General features: G+C 40.6%; 1 pseudogene; it reads left to right on the forward strand.

Moving 5' to 3' along the window:
* Positions 1 to 14,028: 14,028 nt before the first annotated feature.
* On the forward strand, positions 14,029 to 14,915 carry LOC115860018 (probable ATP-dependent RNA helicase DDX4 pseudogene; annotated as a pseudogene).
* The last annotated feature ends 7,606 nt before the right edge of the window (positions 14,916 to 22,521 follow it).

Genomic DNA, 22,521 nt, shown 5'->3' on the forward strand with positions numbered 1-22,521 from the left:
TGAGGGACTAAACACTCAAGAACTAACGAATCCCATGACGTCATTAACTACCTTCATTACACTTAAAATGGGTGCATTTCATTACATGTTAATAATATCTTATTTGGAAAAAGTGCTTTGTTAAAAATATAAAGAAAATATAGAAGAACTGACACCTTTAAATACGAATACAGTTTTAAGATCCTTTGCATTTACTCTTCCTTATTTTTGGAACATGTTTCTCCCACTTCCTTCTGGCTTTTACTCAAATGTATCCTTTACAGATAGCTTTCCCTCCCTACCTAATCTAAAATGGCAATTCTATCAAGCCCTATTCCCCATGCCTTCTTTATTTCTTTATTACTTGCTATTTACCTCTGACATACCACACACTTTTTTATTTATCTTGTGTGTTGTCTCTTGCTCCTCTGGAATGTAATTTCTGTAAGGGCAGGGATTTTATTTTTTGACCTGTTTAGTCTACTGTGGTACCTCTAGAGCCTAGAATTGTGTCCTGTGTCTGATACTGAATATATACTTGTTAAACTTGTAAATGAATTTGTATATTTATTTCATTATTCTTTTTTTTTTTTTTTTTTTTTTTTTTTTGGTACACGGGCCTCTCACTGTTGTGGCCTCTCCCGTTGTGGAGCACAGGCTCCGGACGCGCAGGCTCAGTGGCCATGGCTCACGGCCCCAGCCACTCCGCGGCATGTGGGGTCTTCCCGGACCGGGGCACGAACCCGTGTCCCCTGCGTTGGCAGGCAGACTCTCAAACACTGCACCACCAGGGAAGCCCCGTTCATCATTCTATTTTAACAATTCATTTCTGCATTCAACAAACGTTAATTATGTCCTTTGAAGTATTATACTAGGTTCTGGAGAATGGGGGCTTGAATGCAAATACAAGAATAATTTAACCTAGGGGCTGGCAATTGTAGGGGAGCAAAATTTGCCACCCTAAAACGTCTCTTTGGCATGCGGATTAATTTAAGCTGAAACAATCAAGAAACAGAAGACTCAGGAAGTCATTCCTTTTACCTCTCTCTTAGCTGCCTAAAGAATCTGGATAAAGGGAATTGAGCTATCACCAGAGATATCTGCAAAGAACACGGGCTATAGGGGTGGTGGGGGGGCAACTCTAAGCGAGGCCTAAAGATCAGAGTCCACTCTGTGTCCCATTGTCTCTGCATGGCCCAGCAAACAGTTGTTTACCAAACATTTGCCTTTTCATCTTCATGTCAGTTGCCTTCCTCCCATTTGAAGTCCCAAACCTCTACATGACAAATCCTCTTCTGTCTTTAGCTAAAGATGGTATATAATGTGAAGGTTTCTGCCATTTTGATAAGTTATTCAGTTTTCCTGGGTTTCTCCTATGCATACATCTCATTAAACTTTTGTTTGATTTTCTCCTGTTAATCTTGTCTCAAATCAATTAAATTCATAGGACAGCATAGAAGAACCTAGAAGGGTAGAAGATTTCTTCCTCCCTGACAGAATCTATAGCTCACTGGCCAAATACAGGTGAGAAATAAAATATTGCCTGCCATATCAGTAAACACAGGATGTCACAGTCATACGCAATTGCAGCCACCCATGATGGTGAGCCCCAAGAGAACTCAGGAAGGAAACAAAGGATACCTGCCATCTACTAGTCATCAGACTGCAGCCACCCCCAAGGGTGCAGCTTGAGGAAACTCAGGATGTGAAAACACAGGATATTGGCCCCAGATAGCTGGGGTGCATATCAAAGGAATGATTTCGGTGAGCCTGAGACTCTTGCATCTTCCCATACATAGAAAAGTGCTAAATTCCTTAACTTGAAATATCCGGCTTTCTTTAATTAACAATAATCTTTTGACATTCAGACTACCTGTCCTTTGTTGCAAAACTCCTATATATCCTGGCTTCCCCCCTCATCTCCTGGGAGAAGTTTTCTCAGGGTTACTTAAGATGCTGCCTCCTGGGCTTGAAGTCCTAAGAATGTCCTCCGAATAAAACATAACTCTCAACTTTTAAGCTGTGCATTTTTTTTTCAGTCAACACAGTCTATAACCTGATTTTATAAATAAAGTTTTATTGAAACATAGACATGCTCAGTCATTTATGTCTCGTCTATGGCTGTTTTCACACTACAGTAGTAGAGTTGTGTAGTTGTGACCAAAACCATACAGCTCTCAAAGCTGAAAATATTTGCCATTTGATTCTTTATAAAACATTATGAGGGGCTTCCCTGGTGGCGCAGTGGTTGAGAGTCCGCCTGCCGATGCAGGGGACATGGGTTCGTGCCCCGGTCCGGGAAGATCCCACATGCCGTGGAGCGGCTGGGCCTGTGAGCCATGGCCGCTGAGCCTGTGCGTCCGGAGCCTGTGCTCTGCAACAGGAGAGGCCACACAGTGAGAGGCCCGCGTACCGCAAAAAACAAAACAAAACAAAACAAAAAAAAAACATTATGAGGATCAGGGCCTGATGAACCCTGCCCTAGAGAGGAAAATTCACTTCAACTTCTAAAGCCTTTATGTTTGCAGATCAAACTTTTGATTACTGCAATAGTATTTTTAGCAAACAAATATCTTGGTTTCCTATGAAACCAAGCTTTGAACACATCAAACTGGAAGTTGTATACTTTATTATTGACTGCACTCTAAATGAGTACACAGTCAAACATTTCTTATCTAAATCTGCCTGGAACTCAGCTAAAAGTTAGTGCTAACAGTCAATTTTAATGATTCATAGAGTAATTATTTACCAAAATCATTTAATAAACCACGATTCCATTGCTAAAACATTATATATAGCTACAAAAAATTCTGGGAGAATACTTTGTGGAGTCCAAAGGAGTTTGACATACAGGGCTAATAAAATAATAGCAAAACATGTAAATAACATGCATTTAAAAAACTGCCTACCACATCTGTTGTTTACACTTTCCTTTATTCAAAGAAATTTTAGATAACTTATTTAGCAGAAATAAAAGTCATTGGTTGAAACTGATTTTGGCTCTGGCTGGAGCCTCCCACTATTTAAAGCAAAGTTTCAAAAAATTGTATTTCAAATTCCAATAGAAGTATTACTGTTAGGTAGCTGGTCAGTCATGAGTGGGTCCCCCCCATCCTGGACAGGGTCATCTTTCCCTCCCCCACCAGGACACTGGTGACCAGAACACGCCCAGAGATCCTCCCTCTTGTGGCCAAGGACCACAGCTAGGTTTCCAGCCACAGCAGGGCCAAGCAGGACAAAACCGCAGTACAGGTTAGCACAGGCGCACCAAGACCTACAAGGTGACTCAAAGTAACCGGGGTTCATTACGCCATATTTGTAATAAATTAGCACTGTGGTTCCCTCTTCCCCGCCCCACTCCACTCGGGTTACCCTTGGGCGTTTATAGGTAAGAAGCTGCACATTAGAAGAAAAGTTATATAACCTAAAGCTGTCGATCAACTTGTCAGTCAAATGATGCAGGACACAGGGAGGGACAACCACTCTAAAAAACCCAAACTTACCCCATTGCGGGGCTGCTTCTGGTTTCCAGACAGCCTGCTCTCATCCTTTCTCAGGAGCATACTTTCGCTTTGCTTAATAAACCTCTTGCTACTTAAAACTGCTCTATGCCTCTCATCTGAATTTTTCTCTCGAGAGTACAAGAAGTGAGGAAATCACCGTTCTGCCAGTGACATATTTGGTGCTGTGACTCAGATTGCTGCCAAGGTAAACTGCATGTCTCACCTGACTTCACTCTCTCTCTCTCATGAGAACGTGCTTCCTCTCAATCTCTGCTTTGTTTGCTTTCCAAGACCCACAGGGCACAATCTCAGTCCACTTACTGTGTTATGGCGATCCCCAGTTAAGGGTGGCAGGGGGTATCCCCCAGGCCGTGCAGATCCAAATTAAACTCGGGTGGCAGCTGACGCTGTCCTTGGGACCTGGTGGAAATACAATTTCCAACCATGAAGGAGTCCACTGAGGCCAAGGCTTTTCTCCCCTTGATCTTTCTCCTTCTCCTCTATCACTCTATCTCTCTGGACTCAAGAAGATCCACCAAGATGACCACCAGACGTCCAAATTAACGTGCAGCAAATAATTGGCAACTTGGTCAGGTGAGTTTCCCCTCTGTGGCTGCTAGAGCCCAATTCCCCCTCCCTACTGAAACCAAGAAGCACCCAGTGGGGCTCCTGGGTACGGAAGCCTTTCAAACAGTCGCTAATCAGGGAAGGGAGGGAACGAAGAGATAAGGGAGGAGCAGCCAGGAAACAATAGAGCAGCCTTGGGGCAGGGTCCTGGTTCCACCTCAAGGGATATACATAACAATATCTTTGAGCTCTTTACAGAACTAAAACCCCCCCAGCAAATGGAAGTTGTTAGCATTCTTCATTCCAAAGAAGACCACCTGAGGCCAGATTAAAGGAACCAGGGAAGCTCATTAGGAGACTACCTGAGGCCAGATTAAAGGAGTGCAGGCCCTGCACACATTCTGATTGTTATCAGCAACCCCACCCTTGAACCATTGCTATAAAACTCCTCACCAAATCCTCCCAGGTGGGGACATGCAGTTTTGAAGGGCATGAGCTCCCTGTGTCTCCCTTTGCCTGGCAAAGCAATAAAGCTATTCTTTTCTACTTCACTCAAAACTCTGTCTCTGAGATTCAATTCGACACCAGTGCACAGTGGCACAGTTTTAGGAGTCACTACTTGTTCTTAGTCCCAGTCTGGTTCCAGGACACTGGAACTGCATCAGTGGCCCCATTTGGGGGACTCTGTGCATCCTCCTCTAGATTTGCAACCCAGCCCTTAGTGGTCAAGTACCTTTCTCAGCAGGCTTACGAATCTCTCTTGGGAAGCGTCATGACTTCATACCTTCCCTCCTGTCCTGGATTTCTCTTATATCCTCCTTCTCTCCTAACTTCTTAGACTGTCTATTGATCCTTGAGCCTCCTGGCCAGCTTTGCCAGCAGGTTGGATGTTGCCTTTTTTACTTCTGTGGAGAGGTAGCCCTCTTCAACAGCACAAGGACCATATCCTGAGGGGAACTTTTGCCTTGTATTGTTATCACTGCCTTGTGGCACTCCAGCACCACCTCTACTTGCTTCTCTGTCTTTTGTTTCAGTGATAAAGGTAATCCATTTAGTTGGCTCAGGGCCTAGGTCTTCTCCCTCCCCCTCTTAAGAATTTAGGCCCTGGGACTCTGGTAGCTTTTTCTCCCACTGGCTCTTGTTTGTTACCTTGACTAATCCAAAGTTCACCAACACTTTACCACTCCCCAAACCTCCCCTACTTATTTTAAGAGGCTTGTAAGTATTGAGGGAAAAAAAGCAAAGCTTTTCTTCTGGCCTTAAGGAAACAAACAGACATCCTCCTAGGAGGAACTTGCCTTTCTCCTCCTATGTCTTTGAAATGCAAATGTCCTACCTGGTCTTTTCCAGGAAACCTTATCTCCCCCATCTTTGTAAAACGCAAATTTTGAAAAAGTGGGTAGTAATTTAAAACTTGACTTGCCAAGGACCAATAGAAATCTTAAGTATCTTAAGTTTGCCAATCAGAAAATGTTAATATAACAATTCAATGATTTGTTTCTTGGTTTTGTTAAGGTCTTTTAAAGGTTACAAATTGTAATAATAAAAGCTGCTAAAGTGATAAGGGAAGTATTTCAGTGTGTAAAACAAGTAGGATATGTTGAACACAAGAGAAGGTATAAAGACTGGACATATATTTTTGTTGAGGAAAAGAGGAGAATAATTTTGCCCTAGGGCTGGTTGCTTAGGTATGGAGAAAACATGGGACAAATTAATATGGATCCAGAAAGTGATAAAAGGTTTGTGAAAAAGGAACTTTGAGAAAAGAATTTTGTAAATTGTCAGGATTAAGACTAGACTGAATTTAATTAGGTAATTGAATTTTGTTGTTAATAGTAAGCTAATATAACACTGGAATTTGATTTTTTTTTCTCTCTCTCTGTTAAGAGAACAAAGTTCTCTTGGCCACTTCTATGAAAAGTTTAGCTCGTCATTGTCAGACTTTCGCCCTCCTGTTGTCCTTGTAGGATAACAACAGTCTACACCTAAACCAGAGAATTTAAACGGGTAAACAATAACTATAAATAAAACAGTCAGGGCTATGGGAAATCCAAAATCCACTTGGCTTTTCCCAGTTCCCTGGCAAACCTCATTTTTTTATTCGATGGGTTAAAGCCTTCCCTGGCTGCAGGGCGAATGCCCTCACAATGAAAAGGAAATGGTTAGAAAATGTGTTTTCCATCTGGGGTATACTTTCTACAATCTCAGTGATCAAGGCACCCAGTTCACTGGACAAATCGTACAATCCTTAACAGAAATCTCACAAACTTCTTAAAATTATCACTGTAACTATCATCCTCAATCATCAGACAAGGTCAACAAAACTAATGGAAAAGCTGGACTCAAACAGAACAAAAATTAATTACATGGGATTAAATGAACTGCTAAACATGATTATAATTTTTATGACTTTTGTCTTACATATTACCAGTTTCTAATCTTTGTTTTTCTGATCTAGAAAAGCCCTTCTCCTCAAGCTACTTATGATTAACAACAATTTGGTAATTTACCCCTGAGGGTAAAATTAAAACATTTTTATTTTCTCTCTGCCTGGTCCCTCCAAAAACTGGAGACTGTTGGGTTATGAACAGCCTTATCAGGTAAATAAAACGACTGTCTCCTGACATGTACAGGAATCTCTAAATATTTTGGGGACCTCTAGAAGAGAGAAATTCACCTAGGCAAAATCTGATGGCAAGCCTTTGGTGTGGCTTTCTTAGCCTTGAGATGCCTTTTGGGAATTTAATCTGAGACTCCTGAGAAGTTACACTGGAGTCAATATGGAAGAGCCTATGTGGTCAATGGACCAAACTTATTTTGAAAACAAATTAGTCGTGGCTGTGTTTGATGGAGATGAGGGTAATTTAAAAAAAGAGAGAGAGAATTATGTTTCACTAAATATTAAATCCTAGTTTCATTAATTAAGGTCTGTATTTACTAAGACTCACTTTGAAGATAGTTCCTTGTTGTTCCTTAAGATCATCCTTAAACAGGGTCAACAGGACTTGAGGAGAGGATGAAATTGGAAAGATGCTAAATCCCAGGGACTACATCCCAATCTTGGACCTTTGATGATCGGACATAAGGCATACAGGGAAAGTACCCAGAGAAAGGACTCAGGGAAGCCACAATGGCTTCAGGATGGGGCATGTGGTAAGGTGCACTAGACAGTAGCCCTGGGGTCAGAACTGAAATGTGTTCTGCCCGGCAGGATCAGCGGTGAGGGACGTCTCACCCACAAAAGGCCATAAGGGAATTGAGGGACTCATCAAGACCCCTATGCACATTCGTCTTTTCTCTTTCAGATGGACAACCGACTGTCCATCCCTCAAGATTCACCCTTAGGATTTATCCTAAAGAATCTGGCTAAATTTGATCCCTAAACCTTAAAGAGGGAACAATTAATTTTCTTTTGCAACACAGCATGGTCCTAATATAAGCTAAGAGAGGGAGAAATCTGGCCTGAAATGGGAGTTTAAATTACAATACCATTCTCCAACTTGACCTCTTTGTCAAAAGATGGGCAAGTAGAGCAAGGTCCCTTATGTCCAAGTCTTCTTTGCCTTGAGGGAAAACCCCGAACTCTGCAAGACTTGCTGGGTAAACTCTGCTGTCTTGGCAATGCTTAATTTGTCTACCAAAGTTCCCTCCCCTTCTCCTGATGATACAATCATCAGCCAGCCAATAAGCCCTGTCTACAGGAACTCCCTTCTGGGGTAAAGAAGGAGGTTCAACATCATCAGACCCTTCTTCACTATACCCAGCGTTGGACCCCCTGATGCTTTGCCCTATTACCCGGGATCCCATAACTCCTCAAAACTTTGTCCACTCCAGGAGGTAATAGGGCCTTCCGGGCGTCCCATAAAAGTCAGAGTTCCAATTTCCATGCAGGATCTCACTCAGATAAAACAAGATCTAGGGAAGTTTTCAGATGACCCTGAAAAATATCTAGACAAGTTCAGGCAATTAACCCTGACCTTTGAGTTAACCTGAAGGGACCACTTTCTCTTCTGCCCAGTTGAGGGAATAAACAATGAACAATGTAAACTAACTGTAAGCAGTATAATTGTTAACTAAAACCTGTTAATTATGGGCAACTGGCCACTTATGACCAAGGACCACAAGAAAATCTCTCCACTTTCTGAGTGATTGAGAGAAGTGCTCATAAAATACATTAATTTGGATCCTGACTCAGAGGCAGGGAAACTGGTTTTAAATGACCACTTAATCACTCAGGCTGCCTCAGACATAAGGAGGAAAATACAAAAGATGGCCTTGGGAACAAATACCACCTCCACAGAGCTCCTTAGGGCAGCCTCCTCTGTCTTCTACAATGGAGACAGAGAGGATAAGGAGAGGGAGAAAGAAAAACACAAAGTTAAAAGGCAGGCTCAACTACTGGCAATATTACAGGTCTGACAGCCAACCCCCTGTTGCTCCCAGGAGGCTCCCCCCAGCAAGTGTCATCACTGTGGGAAACCAGAACACTGGAAGACAAACTGCCCAGAGACAAAGGGGCCCCATAAGCCATGCCCCAATACTACAAGTTTGGCCATTGGAAGAGGGACTGCTCCGAAGTCCGAAGGGACCTTGGGTTGGCCCCTGACCAAATCATGGCCTTGAAATGAAGGGGCCCTCAGCTCTGGCCAGCTCCCAAATCAAGGACCATCATCACGGGGACAGAGCCCAGGGCAACTTCGGACGTGGCAGGCAATAAAACCTCAGATGGTCCTCAGTTAAGGGTATCAGCCCATCAACACCCAAGAGACAAAATTATTCTACATGGGACCTTTGGATTGACCCCCCAGGACAAGTGGACAGGAACCCAACAGTCAGCAAGAGGAGGGACCCTAAACCCCTCTATGCCCCTTTTCAGCAGGAAGCAGCCAGAGAGAGATGAAGTCCATCTTTCCAAAGATTTTAGGGTCCCAACTTTTGAGGGGGAAATATTAGTTAGCTAGTCAGACATAAGCGGGCCCCACCCCATCCTGGATGGGGTCATCTTTCCCTCCCCAACCTGGACACTGTGATCAGAACACACCCAGAGAGCCTCCCTCTTGTGGCCAAGAACCACTGCTAGGTTTCCAGCCATATCAGGACCAAGCAAGATAAAACCGCTAGCAAAGATTGGCACAGGCACACCAAGATCTAAAAGGTGACTCAAAGCAACATGAGGTTCATTATGCCATATTTGTAATAAATCAGCATTGTGGTTTTTGCTGTCAGTTTCGTTTTGGTGCTTATGGGTAAGCACCTGCGCACTAGGAGAAAAGTTATATAACCTAAAGCTGTTGATCAACTTGTCAAATGATGCAGGACACTGGGAGGGACCACCATTCTAAAAAACCCAACCCTACCCCATTGTGGGGCTGCTTCTGGTTTCCAGACAGCCTGCTCTCATCCTTTCTCAGGAGTGTACTTTCTTTTTGCTTAATAAAGCTCTTGCTACTTAGAACTGCTCTATGTCTCTCAATTGAATTCTTTCCCTCGAGAGTACAAGAACTGAGGAACTCGCCCTTCCACCGGTGACATTACCATGGCTAATTTCATACTTGTAATGTAAAAAGAAATACCCTTACTTTCATATTTAAACATTCAAACTGTCATTTAGAATATTTCTGTACAGTAATTTGAGGTGTAAATTGCATTGCACGGTGATAAATAAAGAAATCACCCCTATAAATAAAGAAATCACCCCTTCAAGTGTTCACTTCTACCATGTAACAGCTCCCATTTTGCTATTATTTCTCTCTCTCTTGCTTGTATTTGTGTGTGTGTGTTTCCACCAAAAAAAAAAAAAAAATCCACTTGAGAATGAGTCAGTTATTAGGCAATATATCTGAATGAATGAACATTGGTTTACATTCAACCAGTTGTCCTTATCATTAAGTGAGAAATTTTATCCTGGCATTAGTGGTGGTGGTGAGTCAGCCAGTTAACTGGAGCTCTGACTAAACAGTGATCTAAAACTTGCTATGCACATATACACAATCTTTTCACTTGAGAAAAAGTTTTGTAAAAGAGCTTTTCTTTTTCATTTTCAAAGAAAAGCTATGTTTTCTCAAAGTAATAGAAGAATTCACTTAAATCCACAGATGGTATGAATCATTCAGGCATTCTTTTTACAAACAAGAATAAAAAATAAGTAAAGTTAACCACCAAAGTTAAAGAAATGTTGGTCTTTTTCCTGCTCATGAGCACCCTTGCTTCAAATCTTTTCCAGGACTCAATTTTTGGAGGGGGTTTTGGAGAGAAATGATGAGAGGGTATAGAAAAGAAAAAAACCTGTCCACTGTTTTGAGCCAAAATTATTTAGTTGGGGAGAGAAATTATTATTTCAGTAAAATACTAATTACTAATTAGACTAAATGAAATACAGTAAAAGTTTGAGTGGGTAAATTAGCATTCTAATCCTTCTTACAATATCTATTTGTGACCAAGTCTGCTGCCCTGTAATCATACCCCTTCCCCTCCTTCCCCTCCCTTGAATGGAAACCAATTGCTCTTATCTAAGTTTCAGGAGGAAGTTGCAAAGAGAAAAACAAGAACTGGTTAGAACCAACTAGGCCCAAGATGGCAGAAGATTTGACTTCCAGTAGACCTTCATCGTCATTATATGCTCACTGTAATATACTAGCATGCTAAATGACACACCAGTGACAAGACAGTTGACAGTTGCCATGACAACAACTGGAAAAGAGGACTGAAAAGGAGTGTTGCATTAGTTCCAGGTTCAAACCATACCCCTGTTCTCAGATAAGTCATGAATATTCCTCCCACTCTTTCCAATTCCCTCCCTTTTACCTCGACCCGCGTATGTGTATGGTATCTCCATCCCAAGTGGGTTGAGAAGTTGGTTTGTGAATTAAGTTTCCGCTTCTCCATTCTTTCGCCATTGAATAAAACTTGTGCTGTTTCAGTCTCAGCATTGGTTTTGTTATTGGCTGTGCAAATCTAGCAGAAAAAGAACTTCCCTGGCTGAGATAAGGGGTCTCAGCCCTGACTAGGACCCCATCTCAGGTCCAGGCAACCAACTGGATAACATTTTGTGTGTGTTTTTGTTTCTTACTGCAAGGTAAACACCTTCGTTAAATGCTGTCTCACATCTGCAGGATTTTATGATTTAAATTATTAGGCTGTAATTACCAATGAAAACAATAATCTGTCCACTCAATGAAAAACTGAACATCTCTTATTCCAAAACTTATCTTCCATAAAGCAAAAGCTGCCTGAGATTTCACTATCAGAAATTTACTGTTTGTCATCTCATTTATTTTATAAACTTTATAATGTTGCCCCTCAAAATTCCTTAACTAGAATCACCTATTTCAGTTAATTGAAATCACCTAGTCATCCAAGCTATAAACCTCTGTGCCTTTTTTCTAAATCATTTCACCTTTATAATATACTGCACTTCCTGGATACATGTACATGTATTGCTGAGTTGCCTTGCTGTGCACCTGAAGCTATCACAACATTGTTAATTGGCTATACTCCAACATAAAATAAAAAGTTAAATAAATATATACTACACTTCCAAACTCCATTAATTATTCTCTCTTCTCCATATACCCAGTTCCAGGCCCCTTAAAAATGCTCAAGTGGAACATTACAGTTATCTCGTAACTAGTCTCACTCTTCCCAGACTACGCCTGTCAAAAGCCTCATGCTGCTTCTAAATGATGGATTTGATTAGGACATCTTGACCTAAAGGAAAAAGCAAAACAGACAAACAACAACAAAGAAAAAACCCAGATGGTTCCTGATGTTACCTACAGAGTAAGAATCAAACGCTACTCACTGACTGGCTGAAGACAGTATGGAAAGAGCATTGGTCTTACATCATTGTTGTAGTATTTATTAGCTGATTATTCTTAAAGAAATTATTTAAACTCTCTGAGCCTTAAAGTTTAGTAATACCTAACCTAAGAAAGTTGCTGTGCTAGTAAAATGAGACCGTTCACATGAGACTGCTTAGCAGAGCAGAAAATCCAGAAATCAGTTTTTCTTCTTTCTTTACTCAATATATTCTCAGACTGCTTTGTAGATTACCTCCTGCCACGCCCATCCCCTTGCAATTTGAGCTCTAATATTCCAATTTCTCACAAATATATGCATAACTATGTCTCATTTCTTCTTCCTGGAATTCTTCTCTTAGCCTTTCTCACTTGGCCAACTTGTACTCATCTTTCAAAATGCAGTTCAGGTATTACCTCTCTTGCAACAATTTCTCTAAGCCACCTGCACTCCCTAATCAGAAGAGATTCCTGAGTCCTCTGGCCTGACAACTGTACATTTCAGTGTTTTCACATGCTCTGCGTCAAGAACTGTAAAGGATGTGAATTTTTACCTACTCTCAAGTTAATAAGTTTGCCTGTCACAGTTTCATGCTGGCAGAAGGCAAGAGAATCCTGGATGAGAGATGATGGACTTCACTAATCACAGCATAGCAAGCAGCACGAGATTTACGTTCAGATTGGTTCTCCTTACTCCCCAGGTCCCGTGGTGTTGAGGCAGAGGGAGCCCAAGTGGATGCAGAGCAGGTAGTGGAATCCTGAGCATAGAGAATCTGACTCTATTTATGGCCTTAGAGCAAGTCTATCAACCTTAGCCCCAGAGGGAAACACTGGACAATATGCAAGGCTGTGCTTTGCTCCACACGGAGACACCAACTCTATCTTCCAAGGCTTTCCCTCTACAAAATCTGTGAGAAGATAAACTAGAATGAAAGGGCAGTTAGTGCTGCTTACAAATTTTGCAGAAACCTGAGAGATCCATGGGGAACTGTCTCTCAACACTTTCACGGGAGTTTTCCATTTGTTTCCAAGTTGGGGGAGGAAGATGCACATTGGACAGTGTCCTATTCCCAGCAGGATCCCAGTGCCAACAAAAAGGACATCTGCTAAAGAGAGGCTGCTCCAATCTTATTCTCCCACTAGAAAATCGCCAAAGAGGAGTAAGTTAGGGTGACAGTCCAAAGCAGGCAGGGTAAGCCCAAGTTGAAGACTAGTTCCAAATGTACATATTTTTTCATTTTAGCTGAGGTGACTATACATTATTTAAGTAAATACTTTTGACTTTAGTAAGATCATAAATCTCTAAAATTTTTCTTCTATTTTTTTTTTTTGTTGGAAAAGTCCAGGCTTTGTATCTACCAAAAATTCAGCTAGAAGCTCTGAGTCATAGCTACATCTTAATGGCACCTACTGTGAGCCTTACCCTTCATTTACATTGTCTCTAATCCTCATACCAACCACGTGAGGAAATTTCCATATTCCAAATTTTTGGAATGAGTACTTAATCCAAAGTGACAGAACTAATAAGTGGAGGACCTATGTTTTTTGAACCCAGTGTATTTGTTTCCAAATTCTATAAACTAAACTTCCTCATGACATTTCTCTTCTGAGATTACTTTGCCTCCATGACCACCAGCTAAGACTGCAGCACTAAGGGAAATGGAGTTTAATTCTGGAAGTTGGCCCAGACTCAGGTCAGGTGTGACCTCATGGATGGAGCTAAGTGAGAGCCACCAAGCGCAGAGACAGAAAAGCCCCTGAGTCTCACCTCACCTACCTTTCAGTTTTGGCTAAAGCCCATCGTTAATGTAGATATAATGAAGCACAGTGTTTCTCTGTTCACTTCATAGGAAGTTTGGGGCAGCCTCTCTCTGGCAGAAGAGACAGGAATGTTTCAAAAGGCAGATCAATTTTATAAAGATTCCTATTAGCATTTTTATTCTCAGATTAGCGTTGTCCATAAAGTCCCAGATGGTTTCCTGCCTCTACCACTTAGAAGATCAATTATCTAACCTCTCTGAGCCTCTGTTTCATTGTATGAAAAGTGAAAATAATAATCCCTATCTCTAAGAACGCGTAAGGATAAAAGCAAAGAAGTATGTCAGTTGCCTAGCAAGAGTGCCTGAACCGAGAATGGTGTCCCCTTTTGCTCTCACCCAGACATTACAAGGCTATGATTATTATGTGCTACTCCTGGAAGACGAACGGATATCACAGATAAAGAAAACATTGGTCTCAGATAACTCAAATATTTAATTTTAGATGACTGCTGCTGGATATGGATTCTGGACCAGAAATGAAGAAGCTAATTTCCTTCCCAGCAATCAAAGGAACATCAAACCCTTTTGCTCAGTGCAGTTTTCCCAGAGGAAATTCAAAGCTTGGCTGAGGAGTTGTAAAAGTTAAACTATTTGTTTGTGGCTGTTGGATAAGTGAGCAGAGCACGTAGAGATGTTCACCAGACCATTCTCCCAGCTGGCTAGTACTGAAAAAGAGAAAAACTTGTAGAAATTCTGCAAAACATAGGTGACGAAAAAACTATAGTTTTTGCTGAAACTAAGAAGAAAGCAGATTTTATTGTAACTTTTCTTTGTCAGGAAAAAAATAGCAACCATATGTATTCACGGTGGTCTGGAACAGAGAGAAAAAGCAAACTCTTGGGGATTTTCATTGTGGAAAGTGCCCAGTTTTCGTAGCTACTTCAGTAGCTGCCAGAGGGCTAGATATTGAAAATGTTTGATATGTTATCAGTTTTGATGATGTGTTCATTGAATCCAGTGTACTGGTCATTGTGGAAACGCTGGCAGAGATATTTCCTATTTTGATGCTCAGATTACCATACAGCACAGCCTCCAGTGAAAGTACCACCAGATGCTCAACAGGGTGTTCTGCACAGTTGGAAGAAAGTGCCTTGAGCACATGTGTTCCTGGCTTCCGTGACAGAACAAGAGGAAATGTGTTTGCATCTGATGATCCTGAAAAGAATCATCAGGGCAAGAGCACCCTGAACACAGCAAGATTTTCTTTTTCACAAGCTCCCAATCCAGTAGATGATGAATCATGGGATTAAAGCTAAATCACTGAAGTTTGTGGTATAGTTTTGCTGCAAAGAATTTTAATTTTTGAGACAAGTGTGAAGTCTGACATTCTGTGTCTCCTGTCTTCCTGTTCTTACTTGTACCCTCAAAAAATTAAATCTTTACTGACTAGGTAATGTGAGAGGCTAAAAATTACAATATTGCAGTTACTGATACAAATGGTGTTAAGTGGAAAAATTAAAGCATTCTAAATGTCTTGAAAAAAATTTTTTTTGAAAAGAGGTTACAGTTTACTTGGGGAGAGAATAGAGAATAACCAGAAGAGATGACAAAATATTCTTCAGGACGTAAGATGGAAAGAAATTTAACGCAATGGGAGTAGAAGGAAAGCTCTTACTTCCAGCCTGTGAGATTGAGAATTTCATTAAGATGAACTTGCTCTTCCTTAATCAATAGGAATGACCTATGGAGATGTCCTTCACTCTATCTAATTTACTTGCCCCCTCTTGTCCTGTTCTTTGGCTTCAGCACGATTACAGGAAGAGGAAACAGTCAGATGGAAACAAGAAAAGGCACAACTCAAGAGAATCAAACTTCTTTGCCCTTTCCAGAGAGAAAGATATTTATATCAGTTTTCCACCCAAATGTCTACCCTGTGAGTTTGCTTGGCCTTTCTGTGGTATTTGCCTAATTTTCCTTAAAGAAAAATTGCACATTGCCTCCCAACTAAGGTTTACTAAGATCTCTTAGTAAGGAAAATTGAAACAATAAATATCAGCTAGGCAACTTAGTCTATCTGCCAAAATGAATTTTGCTTTTCTTACTTAACAATACACCTTGCAGTCTTTCCCATGTTAATGTATACCTCATTATTTTTTTAATTAATTTATTTATTTGTATACTTTTGGCTGCATTGGGTCTCCGTTGCTGCATGCAGGCTGTCTCTAGCTGTGGCGAGCGGTGGCTACTGTTTGTTGCGGTGCTTGGGCTTCTCGTTGCGGTGGCTTCTCTTGTTGCGGAGCACTGGCTCTAGGCACGCAGGCTTCAGTAGTTGTGGCGCACAGGCTCAGTAGTTGTGGCTTGCGGGCTCTAGAGTGCAGGCTCAGTAGTTGTGGCGCATGGGCTTAGTTGCTCCGCAGCACGTGGGATATTCCTGGATCAGGGTTCAAACCCACGTCCCCTGCATTGGCAGGTGGATTCTTAACCACTGCGCCACCAGGGAAGTCGATATCTCATTATTTTAAACAACTTTTTGGTATTCTATTGTATGGATGTACCACTATTTTTTTTTTTAACAATTCACCTACTGAGGCACATAGCTATGCTTTATTTTGTTTTGTCTTTTCAAACACTGCTAATGTGAGCATCCTTCATTCCTAATTTTATTTTTTAAAATTTATTTATTTTATTTATTTATTTTTGGCTGCGTTGGGTCTTCGTTGCTGTGAGCAGGCTTTCTCTAGTTGCAGCACTCGGGGGCTACTCTTCATTATGTTGTGCAGGCTTCTCATTGCAGTGGCTTCTCTCGTTGCAGAGCACAGGCTCTAGGCATGTGGGCTCAGTAGTTGTGGCTCACGGGCTCCAGAGCGCAGGCTCAGTAGTTGTGGTGCACGAGCTTAGTTGTTCTGCGGTATGTGGGATCTTCCAGAAACAGGGATCGAATCCGTATCCCCTGCATTGGCAGGTGGATTTTTAACCACTGTGCCACCAGGGAAACCCCCCATTCCTAATTTTATATTTGTAAGTTTGTATTTATTTTCTGATGAAGGGCTCCCGAAATTGTATAAGTTTCAGGCCTCACAACACTTAGAATCTATTCTTTAAATATTTGACAATACCATTTTTTTTTTTTTCCTGCGGTACACGGGCCTCTCACTGTTGTGGCCTCTCCTGTTGCGGAGCACAGGCTCCGGACACGCAGGCTCAGCAGCCATGGCTCACGGGCCCAGCTACTCCACGGCATGTGGGATCTTCCCGGACCGGGGCACAAACCCGTGTCCCCTGCATCGGCAGGCGGCCTCTCAACCACTGCGCCACCAGGGAAGCCTGACAATACCCTATTTTTATTGCCTTCTATATTTCGAATTTTCTAAATTTCTTTTTAATTGTTACCTCACATTATCCAAAGAGGATATAATGATCATTATTAATAATAGTTAATACATATAATTCAGTGATAGGCACTGTTCTACATGCCTTACTTTACAATTAATTTAGTCCTCACAAAGACTCTGTGGGATAGATACTGTTATTATCTATATTTTACAAATGAAGGAACCTAAATGTAAAAAGATTAAGGCATTAAAAAAAAGACTAAGGCATAAGGCCAACAATTTAGTGGCAGAGGCATTTTCTTCAGTTTTTGTTTTTCTAAAATCCTAAGTGTATTTCCTTGTCCAATGTAATGGAACATTAAAATGTGTTGACAGACGTAGGGAACAGACTTGCAGTTGCCAGGGGGGAGGGGGATTGGGGATCGGTTGGGAATCTTGGGTTAGCAGATGCAAACTATTATACATAGAATGGATAAACAACAAGGTCCTACTGTATAGCACAGATAACTATATTCAATATCCTGTGATAAACCATAATGGAAAGTATGAAATAGAATATATATATATATATATATATATATATATATATGTAACTGAATCACTTTGCTGTACAGCAGAGATTAACACATTGTAAATCAACTATACTTGAAAAAAATAAATTTTAAAAAATGTGCTGAATGTTGAAAAATAGGTGAATCCATTTCATATTACAACTTAAATCTTAATAAGAAATACTACAGGACCAGAAAATGTAATTATATTTTCTTTAGGCTTTTTGGTGTAAATGCAATAATATGGAAACAAATTGTTCATTTGATATTATTATTATTCTCTAAAAACAACTTATTTAGGGTCACTTCAAATGGTGTTATGGTATCAGCCAGAGGTCTGGTCTCAGAATGCCTATCTCTCTACTCTTCTGTGTCCCCCAAACCAAGAAAACAAGAATATTTAGAATTGTGACTATCATAGACATCAGTAAGTAGGTAAGTTCATGAGCTTTTTATTGGGCTTTAAAGAATAGAAATTTGGAGACAACTATTCCAAAGCCTCAAAGGTTGTTTCAGTTAGGTTGGACTGCCATAGTAAAATACCATAGAATGGGTGGTTTAAACAACAAAATGGTTCTGGAGGCTGGAGGTCTGAAATCAGGGTGCAAACATGGTTGGGTTATAGTAAGAACTCTCTTGTCAGGGCTCTCTTCTTGGTTTGTAGATGGCCACCTTCTTGCTCTGCTTTACCTGGTGCTTCACACTTAAAGTACATCTCAATTTTTAACCAGATTGCTTATATTCAGATGAAAATGGAATTGGTAAATTGGTAGATATTTGGGGTAGGACAACCTTATCATAGCACTGAATGTCTTCTCTCCCATTCTACTCATTTTCTTTACTGTCTCTAAGCTGCCATGGTTTTATATTTGTTAAATAGGAAAAACAATATTTCCTTTTCAACATAATAGTGAAAATAAAATGAGAAAATGGATATAAAGACACATTGTTAAATGCAAAGCATTCCACAATGCTTTGTAAACACAATAAAGTAAAATAAAGTAATATTATTATATTCTATAGTTACTGGCTATGATAACAATTAAAATATGTTAAAGCTTACCAAATATCTTATTTTGAGATTTTCCTAAGCAAATCACATATCCTATATGCACTGTGTGTGTTTTAACTTTCTTGCCAAAGTTTACATAGAAAGGATTCCTGATGTTGTAGACATGTTTACCTTGGAAAGTTTGTGCCCAAGAAAGACTGGCACAGAATACACTTGGTGTCACTGTATCTTCTGCACACTGTCAGCCCAAGTTGGGCATTAATCACAAGAAACTGTGAGTCTTACAAGAAGCATTTAAGGAGAAAACAATAAAGAAAGCAAAAATCTGCTACCTCTATACACGTACATTGTGCCAATGCCAAATTTCTGGTTTTGCTATTATAGTATAATTATGAAAGATGGAACCATAGGGAAGGACTGGGTAAAGGGTATATTGTAAACACCTGTGAATCTACAATTATTTCAAAATAAAAATGTAAAATAAATTTCTGCTACCTCAAGAAGGAAAGAGGCTGGAGCAGAAAGAACAAGAATTGAGAAACAGATTACTGATATCAACTAATGTAAAAGTAGAGATAGGAAGGTAACTATTACATTTTGGCTGTTACATTTTGATAGGACTTGCACTGCCATTGGGGTAAAGTGGCGTCATCTCATAGGTGCTAAGAGTCCACGTTAGCTGCGGTTTGCAAGCTCCATGTGGCTCTCAGGCACACGGTGGTTTTCAAGGGGTCATTACCAAAGAAAAGTCATTGCTCTTTGCCCTTTTACCTCCTTCCATATGGAACGTGAGAAAATGCTGCTGTAGCAGCTATTTTGGAGTCTTTGAGGTGACATGTGTGGGCAAAAGCTACAACTAAGGATAGAATTAGAAAGACAGAAAGAGCCTGGGTCCCTCATGGCATTGTAGATCTTCCCAGCAGTCTTGGACTTTTTATTATTTGATGAAAATAAGTGATTAAATGGTTAAGTGATTTATTTTTGAACTTGCAGTTAAAAATAAATCCTAACTGATTCATATTGTTTAATCTAGGTATAGTACATATTAGAAAAAATAATAAAGGAAAATATAGATGTCTGTGTAAAATTGGCTGAAAAGATGACCAACAAACTTGGATGTGTAGTTACCACTTGGGAAAGAAGGTAAGTATGAGAGGGCAAATGCTCCCATTGTGTTCAGTATATTTTGTATACTATTCAAATCTTTGTATTCGAATCTTTTACGAATGTATTTATGAATGTATTTATAATTTTAAAACAAAAAATTAGCATTTTCAATACCTTTATTTGTGTGTGTGTGTGTGTGATAGTGCATTCTGTTTTTCAAGTTGTGGTAGGAAAAACAAGTGAACAACTTTGGAAATTCAGGCTACAACCTTCATATGATTTTAAAGGTAGGTCCTCAAGCCGAAAATAATACCTTACTCATCCTTACTCGGAGCCATCACCATTTAAAAATCCACCAAGCAAGCACACTCTCACACTGAGCCACCTGCTGTGATCTGTGCTGCTCCAATCACTGTGGTTGTATTTAGGGCCATCTGTAGAGGATTGCAGGGTCTAGGATAAGTCACACGTTGTACTCCTCTCCAACATTTTTATTGAGAATAAATATTTGTAAATCATTGTCAAGAACAGCATTCAAGAGGAAAACCAGGCTAAATAACGCAGTGTAAATAAGAGGTCAGATATGAGGGCTGAGATATGAGGGCTGAGTTGTAGAGCCAAGCTGGCAGCCCCAGATCTGAACTGGAATGCCAGAGATTATTTTCAGAATCATTGCAATCTCTCTATGGGTAGCTGCAGCTGACTCTACAGCAACAAAGGCTGAGAGCACAATCAGCTTTGGCTTAAAAAGAAAACTCCCTCTTTCTAAATCATTCTCAAGCATTCAATAAACCAACAAACACATGTTGAAACCTATGATGTCCCAGGTACTGGACTAGGCTTTGGGTAAAGACCATGGGATAAGGAAATGGGGGACACAGTGTAATAACCTTCAAGATACATTTCTCCATTGCTCTCTCTAAGCCATAGGGAGCTGGCAAATTTAGTTGTCGGATAGGCATCCATGAGTGGGAAAAAAAGTAAGAGAGGGAAAGGAGAAAACAGATATCAAGAGTCAGAGGCAGGCTAAGAATAAAGAGCAGAATTACGAGTCCAACTCAAAGTACATCCAAGACATTCATTCTTCACTCTACCTTCTATTTTAGTTGGCAATAACCAAAAGTCTGCTAAGCACAGGCATCATGCTACCCATTGTGAGGAACACACAGATATGAAAACCACAGCTCCTGTCCTCAAGGGGCTTACAGACTAATGAGGATGATAAGTATAATCAGATAATTCTGATCAGATCAGTATGGATTAAATGTCATAACAGAAGTTCAAGTCAAGGGCCAAGAACCCCAAGGGAGTGAGAAAGAAATTCTGTCAGGGCAATTTGAGAAGTCCTCTTGGAAGAGGTAGTATTTGAAAAAGAATAATTTTAACAGGACCAAACAGTGACAGAAGCAGAAGAAGGGCATTTTTGGTTAATCTACTGGCAGAAACAAGGGCATAAAATCACTCAAGAAGAAAGCAGCGGCGCTCAGTGCACTAGAACTAGTGAGTAGGCCACGGACCCAGAAACTGGAGTATTCATGTGACTTCCAACAGATCCTGAGGCAGGGGGACTGAATAGGTTATCTCCACGCAAGCTCTACCAAGGTCTTGTCTTTATTTGATTTGTAACTTGGGTTTCTACATAACATTTTATTTAGGAAAAACAAGGCTCTGCTCTCTTAAAATATTTTAAAGTCTGAAAACCTCTGAGCTGGCACAGGGATTGGTTAATAAAAGGAATGATAGAAATGCGCTCAGAAGAACTTTTGGGCCAGATTCTGGGAGGCATTAAGTGCCCGAAAGAATTCCCTTTATACAGAGAGCAATGGTGAGGTCTCTAGGGATTTTTTTTTTTTTTTTTGCGGTACGCGGGCCTCTCACTGTTGTGGCCTCTCCCGTTGCAGAGCACAGGCTCCGGACACGCAGGCTCAGCGGCTATGGCTCACGGGTCCAGCCGCTCTGCGGCATGTGGGATCTTCCCGGACCGGGGCACGAACCTGTGTCCCTTGCATCGGCAGGTGGACTCTCAACCACTGCGCCATCAGGGAAGTCCTCTAGGGAATTTTTAAACCAGAAAATTAACTACCAGAAAAAAACTGAATTATGAAGTGACTGTTGGGTCCAGGGTCAGGAAGGAGAAGAAATTGAGGCACAGAGACTAATCAGAAGGAGACAGCAGCAGTTCAGGGAAAATACTCAGGGCCTGTGTGAGGGAAGAAAGTGAAGGGAAGGGGAAAAAGAATTGCCATAGGACATTTGTGTAAGTAAGTACAGGCAGGCTAATGATTTGGATCTCTTCAAATATTTCTTTAATATTTTTATATGCAAGTGGTACACACACACACACACATTTTTATAGACTTTATTTTTTAGAACACTTAGAATTACAGAAAAATTACTGTTTCAAATATGGTACAGAGAGATCCCATATACCAGTTTCCCCTATTTCCCTTATTTCCTGCACCCAGTTTCCCCTATTAACATCTACTATTAGTATGGTACATTTATTACAATTGATAAAAAATGTTGACATATTATTATTCACATAAGCCCATACTACATCCATATTTCCTTAGTTTTTATCTAAGGTCCTTTTTTTGTTCTAGGATCCAGGATACTACATTACATTTAGTCAACAGGCTGTGACAGTTTCTCAGACTTTACTTATTTTAAATAACTTGACAAGTGTGAGGAACACTGGTCTCATATTTTGTAGGATGTCCCTCAATTAGGGTTTGACTGATGTTTTTGTCATGATTAGACTGGGTTATGAGTCCTTAGATGGAAGGTCACAGAGGTAACGTCCCATTTCTCACCGTATCACATCAAGGGTACATGCTGTCAATATGACTTGTCACTGATGCTATTGACCTTGATCACTTGGCTGAGGTAGTTATTTGTCAGGTTTCTCCACTGT

This window comes from Globicephala melas, chromosome 3 (genome assembly GCF_963455315.2).
Source record: "Globicephala melas chromosome 3, mGloMel1.2, whole genome shotgun sequence".
Classification (NCBI taxonomy): domain Eukaryota; kingdom Metazoa; phylum Chordata; class Mammalia; order Artiodactyla; family Delphinidae; genus Globicephala; species Globicephala melas.